We start from the raw sequence: 10,264 nt of genomic DNA, 5'->3' as shown, positions 1-10,264 counted from the left end.
CCCCCCCCCCCCCCCCCCTGCTTCATACTTAAAATAGCATAAATTGACAAAATCCATACAATGTTATTTTTACATGGCTTTATTACTATGAGGATTATTCCTTGTAACTCCTAATGCAGGGTAAATCTTGCCATTTTTAGTTAGTGCAGTGATATTGGGAAGATGAGCGAGAACATGTCGGTGGCAAAATCTATGGTGGCTTATTTTTAGGCAGTCTGCATGTATGCTTAAAAAGAAGACTAGAGTACTTGGTTTATGACAGTGGATTTATATATGTGATATGAAAATAAGTTTAGGGTGATTTGCTAACCGAGCAAATGTTCTCAACCACCTGTGCAGTCTTATTTGGGGGAAAACTCTTTATTTAACTATAGTATGTTTTGAGGAGATGACTGTCTCACAGCACCAAGATGTCAAACATTTTCTTAGGTAGGAAGGGGCTTTAAAGACACTTGTGAACTCATCCTTTGTCATTCATTCATTTTTCATAAGACACTTTGTGACATTCTTGAATAAGAGAACTGTGTTAGAAAATAACTCAGCTGTTAACCCATACCACTGGTACAGACAATGTCAGTAAGAATAGTCAGAACAAGGGCTATTCACTAGTAAAGTCTGCAGCATCAGACCCCCGTTTATTTTCTCTAAGAATCCTTCAAGTTGAGGCATGGTGGTATTTATCCGCTGATTTACATTAAGGTCTCAGAACTACTGCTCACCCATAAGAATTCCTGCTGAAAATAATTAATATTGTACCTTTTACTGTGTATGTTCATGATGCATAAAGTGATATATGGAGTACCTGTGGATTCAAAGTTGAATGCTGTTTAGGAGGGAAAGTGAAGAAACAATCATGAAGTCATTACTTAAACGCCTTATGCATAATAATTTAGAATGAACAATCATTTGGAAAAAAAAAACAACACATTTTATAAGGCTTATTGCTTTAAAAGTACCTTATATGAGTTACAAAATGAACATTTATGAGACATTCTTTTTTAGTTTTCCTAAACTGAGTTAAACAACCACTGAATTCTCCACTGAAATCACACTGTCAAACCCATTAAAATAAGTCTTTGCCAAACAAAATAGCATAAAGGTGCTATGGGATTTTGACAAATAAACCTCGTGTAAATGTTATACAGAGTATCATAAGAGCATTGTGAAAAATGAGCTAATCAAAATGTGATAAACCACCCATAGCATTCTTGTGCAATTCAATGGAAGAGTAGAAGTATATATAAACTATTTGTTATGTAGAGCAGTAAAAGCTAGACTATATTTCTCATGGAGTAAAAAGTGGTTTGCTTTGTACTTACATATGGAAAATAAGCGTCTTCCCATCTTTGAAATAATCAGGCAGCAAAAACTAGGATGAGGCATTTGAAATTAAAAATATACATTTACTCTTGTACATACATGTGTATGTGAATTAGATAAATAGATATACACAATGTGTGCGCATTTACCAACAAAGCAGGTTAGCAAACCTTTGAAAATACTCTTTACTTTCAAACTCTTATTTAAAAATGCCTGCTAGTATTTTTCTTGTTCAGTGGGATTTATTTGTGAGTGAAGTTATTATGAATACATAACATGCTAAAATCATATGTATTCCCAAGTGAATATAACATCTTTCTGTCATCGTGACAGATTTTTCTGTTCATGGTCCTTCCTTTAGGGGCATGGTCCTTCTTTTAGAAGAGTGTTTTGGGAAATAAAATTTAGGAAGGGTAGCATTAAAGGTACATACAGGAGCTCACTCGGGGTAAAGGGTAATGTTTGTATTTGCTTATATATTGGCTCTAATAATAGACACAAAGGTAGTTTTAAACATCTTCTCTAAAACTGATTAATAAATTAAACTGTCAAAGTGATTTATGTGGGAGACTTGTTGGATAATCTAGTGAGTGGAAGAAATAATTTTCATTTACTGGACAGCTTTGATTCATATTGTTTAGTATCACAATATTTCAAATTTATTTCATCTTTATTTGATCCTACCTGTCATCTGATGAAGAAATCACTGTCATTAATTTCCAGGTAGCCATGAAGTCAAGATCTTATCTGACACTGATGCCAGGCATCAATCTGTCCTGAACATGAATCATCCTGTCTTGGATTAGAGGTTTTCAGTTATAATGGTTTAATTTATGTTAATATAATCAAAAATGGGAGAATTGACAAACAAGATTTTGAGTTTTCATGTGAAATAACCTTACATAATCTGGGGCTACCCAATAAAAAGAAGAAAATAAATGTCAGTTCTTCACCTCATGAAACTACAGTGCTCAGAGACTGTCACTAGGGCAAATTCAGACTTCTTAGCCTGTGTTTTCATCTACATATCTAGCTTCTTTGCTAATCTGAAAAATCATCATTTGGATAATTAGGTCCCTTGAGAGTATTCTACTGGAAAATACTCAACATTTAAATGTATTAAAAACCAAGTGTTATGTTTACTGTTTCTGTGTGCTAATACCACATTAAAACTTCTAAATTTATACATAGAGTGTATGAATATTGGAATGACTTGGCCTCTGATTTTGTACATTAATATTTATGAGAAAGAGAGACCTAGGGAACATGTTCAGAAAATGCCCTGATTAGATTTTATTGCATCTACAAAGGTAATTTAATTCTCCAAAGAAAGCATTTTTGGAAAATTCCTCAGTATATCAGCTAATGTTTTGTGGCAGACGTAGGAGTGGCCCATAATCTCAGATGTAAGATAATTCCCCATATACACAGGGCCTTAAGTAGATTTTAGTTCTCCTACTTGTGGGATGATGTAGGTTGAAATGAAATGGAGATCTGTGCATGCGGGTGCACATGCCTAGTTTCCCAAAGCTTAAGAAACCACATCGATTCCCAGTCAGTTAGCTCCAGGCTCAGATGATGTGGTTTCCTCAATGTTTTGGTGGACCAAAACCTGTAGCTGTGCTTTCCCGTGTGATTGTCCTCAGAATTAATTCTTCCTGGCAGTTCACTAAAGCCCACAGCTACTGTATTATCTAGGTGCAAGACCGTCTGTTTTTCTGGGTGTTGCTTATTCTTCACTACTTTCCTTTAAATTAAATTGCTTAACCACAGTCCTTTTGGAACTATATGCCCAATCTTAATAGTATATATAAAAATTTTTTAATTTTTCAAAATTTTCTCTTAATTGCTGATAATCTGTGCAAAGGACTGCATGAGCATCACAAATTGAAAAAGTGTAAATGTGCTGTATCTCATGTAAAATATTCTAAGCATATTTAAAAAATATTTTTGAACATGTGGTTTGCTAGACTCAGTGTCAAGTTTTCTTTCCCATGCATTCAGTATTTCACATAGACCCTCTGCTTGCTAAGAGAAGCTTTAAAAAGGAATGTAACGGCTGGAATGTAATCCTCTTGTTCTAAACTGGTCTTGGTGGCTCTAAAAGTGATGAACGAGATATTTTTGAGAGTAAATGGGGAAAAATAACTTTAAAATGATAACATAATTTTAGGGACTGTTGATTTTTAGAAATAAATGTGGGGGGACGCAGTAGTGGGTACATGTAGTGCTGTACCAATGTTATTTCAGAACATCTATTTTAATGTAAAATGAGTAGAAAAACTTAACTACACCCATTGTATATCTTAAAATATTGTGCTAAAAGTAGAAATTGCAATTTCAGGGAGAAGTCAGTCTTTTAACTTACTTTTCTAAGTATTCTAAGTTTGATACAAGTTGCAAGTTGAGATTTCTTTGATTTTTCTCAAAGGCTTCAAGCTGTTTTGGCTTGAATTCCTTGCTTGTTTTGTCTATAATGTGCTGTGTTTTTTGGGTTTTTTTGGTCAATTCTTTCTTCCTGATAATCATTGGTTTACATTTATTTACTTCAGGAAGTTTGCATATCTGAAGGGTATGTGAAATGAGAGGAACCCAAATTTCACTGTCACTATACACAAACATTGCTCTTCACTATCTTCACTTGGTAACTGGTGATTTAAGTCTTCATCAGCAAATGAACTCTTGATCTTGAGTGATTTTGCTGGATCTCTAAAGTTCAGGAGGTTTCTGTCCACATACAGTGATCTTTTTTTGTAAGGTATGTCAGTTATTGTATCTATTAAATGTCTTGTAGAACTAAATTATCTGGGTAATGGAGATATTAAGGGAGATTACAGTATAGGTGGTTTCTGATTCATGGTGATGGAGCAATAAAATGTTATAGGCAAGGTCAGGTTTCTATATTGTATTTAGACACAAAATTCTAACTATATATAAACTATTAGTAGATGTATTTTTTTCAGGGTACTTCATTTTTTTGATTTGAATTAAACTAAACTGAGTGCTTAAAACTCATTTTGAATAATGTGTTTTCAAGGCAGTAGCTTATTAACTGCAGTAACTGATTTTAATATAGAGCAAACACTCAAAAAGTTTATTACAGAATACTTTGCTGTTAGTCTTTTGATTTAGACTCTAAGCATAATTTAGAAATTTGAAGATACACAGATGTGGATAGCCATTTTTTGTAATGAGTAAACAGAGGTTTATCTTGCTTGGTGATATGTAAGCTCCTTTCTACCTTGGGCAAGTATTGGAGTTAGTGATAGTCAAGCAGATATACCCCAATGGCATGTACTCTTCCTGTGCCATCAGCTTTTTCTGAAACCCTTTGAAACTGGTACATATTTGTTCTCAGAAGTTATTAGTGCTAATTCAGATCTTACACTCTGCCATACACTGAGTGATGTGAAAACAGAAAGACTATATGCTACTACATTCCAGGGTAGAAAAGGATGAGAGAATTAGTAAAGTTCTGAATGTCTTCATTATGGTCTAAAATCAGCCACCTGCTTTCACTGGATTGTAGACTGTAAGTTTTTCATTTCAATTATACAAATCAGATAACGTGATGAGATCAAGTTTAGATCTTCCAATATATTTTCCTATGGGACTGAAAATGAGGCAACCTTTCCTGGTGCCAAGATAGAAACTAGCTGCATTTGGTGCCAGGATTTAGGAATATACAATTGTATTAAGTTAGAGATGGGCAGGAGTTGGATTCTCAAGTTCTGATTCTATGTTACAAACTATAGATTATTTCATCATGTCCTGAAATAGGTGACATTATTTAAATTTACATTTCAGTAAATAAATGGATATATAGCCAAAAAGATGGAGAATTTTGGTATTACAAAGGAAAGCTAATATAAGACTGAAAGAAGCAAATAGTAAAAGTTTGATATAAATAGATGGACTATGGTGGGAAAAAATACACAAACGTTGTTCCCTCAAGGTTTTCAAGATCCCAAGTTGTTTTGGTTTCCATTTCATAAAATGGTGAGTACAAGCTAATAAATGTGATATTGGGTGTTTCAGTAAGATTTTCATAAATGAAGCTAGAGATAGTTGACTGAAATTTGAATGCAAAGTATATCCTTTCTCTAGGATATAAAGTTTAATCTCTAGGATGTAACTGAATTAATTTAATTAAATCTGTGTTCTTGATCCTAATCCCTTGCCCAGGTGTAGAACTTTTGAAAGGCATTAGAGTTGCTGTGCTGTAAAACTGCTGTAAATTGAACCAAGATTGGACTGCTGATTGGCAGTAATCAGCATAAATAAATGATGGAACACAGCATTTGTTTAAAATATTAAATCAAGCATTTTATTTCACATAAGAATAATTCCGTATTGTGAAACACAAGCACGCATTCTTTTTCTTTCTGTAGAAGTAAATTTTAAAAAAAGATAAAAAGGAAAAATACTTAATTAACTGTCATTTCCATTGCAAGCCTGTTCTTTCTGTTTTATTTTGCAAACGTCAAGATGTATCCAGCACACTAAGAGTAGCTGGCTGCTACTCCTGCTTTAGTACTGTAAAGCTCCAGTTTTGGTTGCTAGACTATTTTCAATGTTTTTAAAAAAAAATGCTAATGAAAGAAAGGAAGTAATGATTTTTTAAATTAGCCTCCATTTTATAATGGTTTATTGTACAGGTAAATCTGAATGGAATTTCATGTCCCAGTGAAAAGGGACTTTTCGAGCCTCAAAGCATTTTTGTGACTGAATTTCAAAGTCACTCAGCAAACAAAGATATGTGAGGCTTAAGAAAAGGTCGGCAGGTTTCTTTACAGTGGATGTTCTTGTGGAACTATGAACCTAGAGGTGGGAGCTGGTACCAGGGTCTCCCTTAATGCAGTAATGCATCATAGGTATTTATAGTTTAGTTTTGAACAGAATTTGCACTCCCTGAGTGTTATATAAAGAGCGCTGAGGGATCTGGTGTAGTTGGGAACTGTCAGTGTTAGGTTAATGGTTTGACTAGGTGATCTTCAAGATCTTTTCCAACCTAGATGATTCTGTGATTCTGAGACTACTTTTCTTATTTGCCATATAAAATTAGAACAATTACACTTTTTTGATGATACTAAAATTACTATTATTGTAGTATTTTCTGTGGTGTGAATGAAAGATGTCTTTGAAAGGCAACTATTTACTTTTGATTTCTGTGATCATAAGTACTGAATTTATGGTTTATATATAAACCTTCTTATATGAAAACATTACATACCTATAGTGCCTAGATTATTTTAGTGCTCTTCTTTAAAAAGTATATTCCATAATGAATCTTCACCAATAAGAAGTATATTTCAGTATGATACTTACATTTTCCCTCCAAATGTGTAACAGAGTTCTTCACATAACAGCAAGCTTAATTTTTGTGATTAGAACAATATGTGTGAAGTTTATTGTAAATCATAAAGAACAGTCTGTTTAATTGATTATAAAAAAATAAGTATTTATAGTTTTATTTATTTTTTTCTTTATCCACAAATGTTTCTTCTTTGTTTTGTTTTTAAGAGCAGTCATAACAAATTGGTATATTCATAAATGTGGTGAAGTAAGGTTTTTCTCCAGTAATTTTCCCTTGTAACCTAAAGTCTGTAGTTCACGGATCATAGTTCATAACTGTTCCAAAATCTTGCAACTTTTACTGAGCATTTAGTTGTTCACACACTTACTGTTTTATGCATTGTGAATCTGTCTGAGTTTAAACAGATGCTCCTCTCATTTTCATCTATGTAGTTTACGTATAACCGAGGCTTGAATTCCTCTACCTTAATTAGTGGTTTGTATCTCTTCATATGAAATTCTGATTAGTTGAAAAATTTACCACTGTAATCTGTATACCAGTGACTATAAAATAAATGAACTCTTAAAACTTCATTGCTCTATTTTCTTCTTTCACTTTTCTTGCTGTGTAATCAGAACAGTTCCTTATTTGTAATCAGAACAAATACACATGAAATGTGTAATACTTTGTTCCCAACAGTATTCTACACTGTGTTATTTAAGCCAACAAAAATAAGAATCCAACTATGGAATCTCTTTCTATGGCACTAGAAAGAGACTTGCCTGTCAGGATGGCTTTGATACAGCCTTTTGGATTTTACCAAGGTTCCCCTTGTGTCCACTGCAAGTCTTATCAGAGCTCTGGTCACTTTTGTACTTGGAGGTACTTACAGCATCTGTCCTGAAGGTTACTCGTGCTTGGTCTCATGCATGTAGAGGTATGGTTACAGAATGAAGTCCAAAGTATGGTTGTCTTCCCCTTTTCTTGTGTCAGGACACACACAAGCATTAATAACGGATTCCTCCTGCTATTAGTTCCATTTCATTATCAATTATCTTGGATCATGACTGTGCCAAGAAGTAGGACTAATTACACAGGGTACTTTAGAATTTTTTTAAGAAAATTATTCCTAGGGTTGAAAAGTTGAGAGATGTTGATCTGTGTGGATGCACATAGTCTGAAGAAATGCAAACCTTTTGTTGTTTCTAGTAAATATTACTGATTTTAGCTTGTTTATGTTTTAAAGATTTGAAAATATATATGTTTCTCCTAAGGAACTCATTAGAAAATTATTAATAGTGAACAATGTACATCATCATCACCAGTTCCCACTGCCAAGGAAGTTATTTTTTCATCTGAATAGCTTTACTTCGATAATCAAATTTTGTGTTTATTACAAACTCCAAACAGAGTCTGGTGCACAGATGATTTATAACATTTTAAATCAATATTTACAAATGAAGACCATAGTCTTAACTTCCTTACTAGCATAGCTTTGGCTTGCTTAAAGTAATGGTCTGGATTCCAAGAACTGGATTTTACCTTTTTTTTTTTTTTTTTTTTTTTTTTTTTTTTTTTTTTTTTAACCTCTTAAGATGTTTTTGTGCAGAGATTAGTTTATGGCTGAACTTTTCCAGGCATTAGATTGATAAATCCCACTTCATTATTGCTTCCATTTTAGTTTTCTGACAAAGTAGAAATAACTATCATTGTAGTTCCTGTGTCCATAGACTTTTGCTAAAGCAAATGAGAGACCTGCTTCCACAGAACCTCAGTAATGATTTTTTTGTAGCAATATTTAAGGAAAAAGATATAAAACTTCTTGAATTCCAGGTCTAAAGGTCAGGTGTCCCTAAATTTGCAATTTGTGTACAACTAAGAAATTTAATATTTTAGACCTTTTGTGAATGTAAGTTTATTCATTAAATTATTTTCTCCAAGTAGCTTATATGTGCTAAACAACTGCGAGGTTGTGAAGTTACTACCCTAAAACCAGAATTTTCAGTGTAATGTACATGATTCTGGAAGTCTTTGTAAAATTGATATGTAATGCTCTGTATAAAAAGTATTCTGTTAAGTTCTACGTAAAATGAGGGAAAAAAAAATAAGTCATGCATGTAAATAAATCAAAATGAGTGAATGGCTCAGATTTATATAAATCATGGCATTTGGAAAACCCCCGAATGTTACTAGTAAGCTGTCATCTTTCTTTGGAAACAGTGAATATCACTGCAGAGATAGTTGACTCCGCACTACAAAAAGAAAGACAAACTAACCCATTCCCATTAGCCATACTCGCTAATTCTCTACTTACAGGTAGGTATATCAGCACTTTCAGACATTTTTTGCCTCAAAAATGTGTTTCAGTTAACAACAGATAAACAAAGACTCATCAGTTTTTCCATACAGTTAAAAGCTACTAAAATCAGTGTAGGTTAAGCCTGAATAATCTGGTTGTAGTAAAAGTAAGGTATGAATAGTCATTTGTACCTTTTTGTTGCAATGACAAAGTGGCTGAATCAAGCCAATAGCTGTCTCGAGGCTGCTTATCATAGTCGGTACAATTCAGTCAATCAATCAATCAATCAGTCATCACCCTGTTTACCAGTGTTTTATGTTACAGATGTAATGGTTGAAATGAACCGGGGGCATAAGCAAACATTCCTGTTGAATTACTGGGGTAGCTTTCTAGGTCATTGGATGTCAGTGAGTAAGTCCAATTCAAAATTTGTCATGGATAAACAGTGAAAAATTCAGGATTTGCCTTACTAAAATTCTCCATTTGCAGAGCTCCAATAATAGCTGCTAAAAAACCCATGGTTTGAGCAGCCCGAGTGGAAGTATGTGGAACATAGTGAATCTTATCTTAAAAAATGGTTATGCTTAGAGGTTGTTAACTCATAATTTTGTCAGTTCATTACTGACTTCACACAATATTGATATTTTGGTTTTCACAGTTGGCATTTGTTTTAAATATAGAGAGGGATGTAAGGAAGATAAGCTTGTTTTCTACTCTGCTAAGGAGCATTTAGGTATAAGTAGTATAAGGGTGGAGTATAAGCAGTTAAGTGGGGAATGCATTGCTGGTGAATTGCCAGTGCTGTTATTCAAAAAGCATTCACTACAAATTTTAGCTAAACTTTAAGAAAATTCAATCCTGTTAAGGTGTGGAAAGGTTAAGTTGAATGCACCCGAGCAACCTAACTAGAGAAGTATTTCTAGATTAAACAGACTTGTAAAGACAGTATCTTTTTAAATATTTGTTTCATGACATTAGTATCCATCTAGGACATAACTGGGGTTGTTTGAAGCAGTATGTTTGAGTTTAGGCTTCTTACTTATGTAAGTAGTGGGATTACCTTCAGTTCCTAATGAGAGTAGGGAAAGCAGCCACATTTGGAACCTGAAGCAGCAAAAAGGTTTTGCTTCTTTTTAGGTATTTTTATTGCCATTAATCATATCAAGGATGACACAGACTACTATAGACAAGACCTGACATAGAAAAAGTCTTTATTTACTATTTATTTTTATTCTCTATTTATATGAGCAGCTAGTTTTTGATTGTGTAATAGTTTATAATGATGTTACTTCCAGTTGATTTCCAGGTAGATGTGTTCTATTATGTAGGAACAATTTGGGTGTATGGTG

The sequence above is a fragment of the Athene cunicularia genome (genome assembly GCF_003259725.1).
Source record: "Athene cunicularia isolate RWA chromosome 1 unlocalized genomic scaffold, athCun1 chr1_part1, whole genome shotgun sequence".
Lineage (NCBI taxonomy): Eukaryota > Metazoa > Chordata > Aves > Strigiformes > Strigidae > Athene > Athene cunicularia.
Note: the sequence above shows the minus strand (reverse complement) of the source record.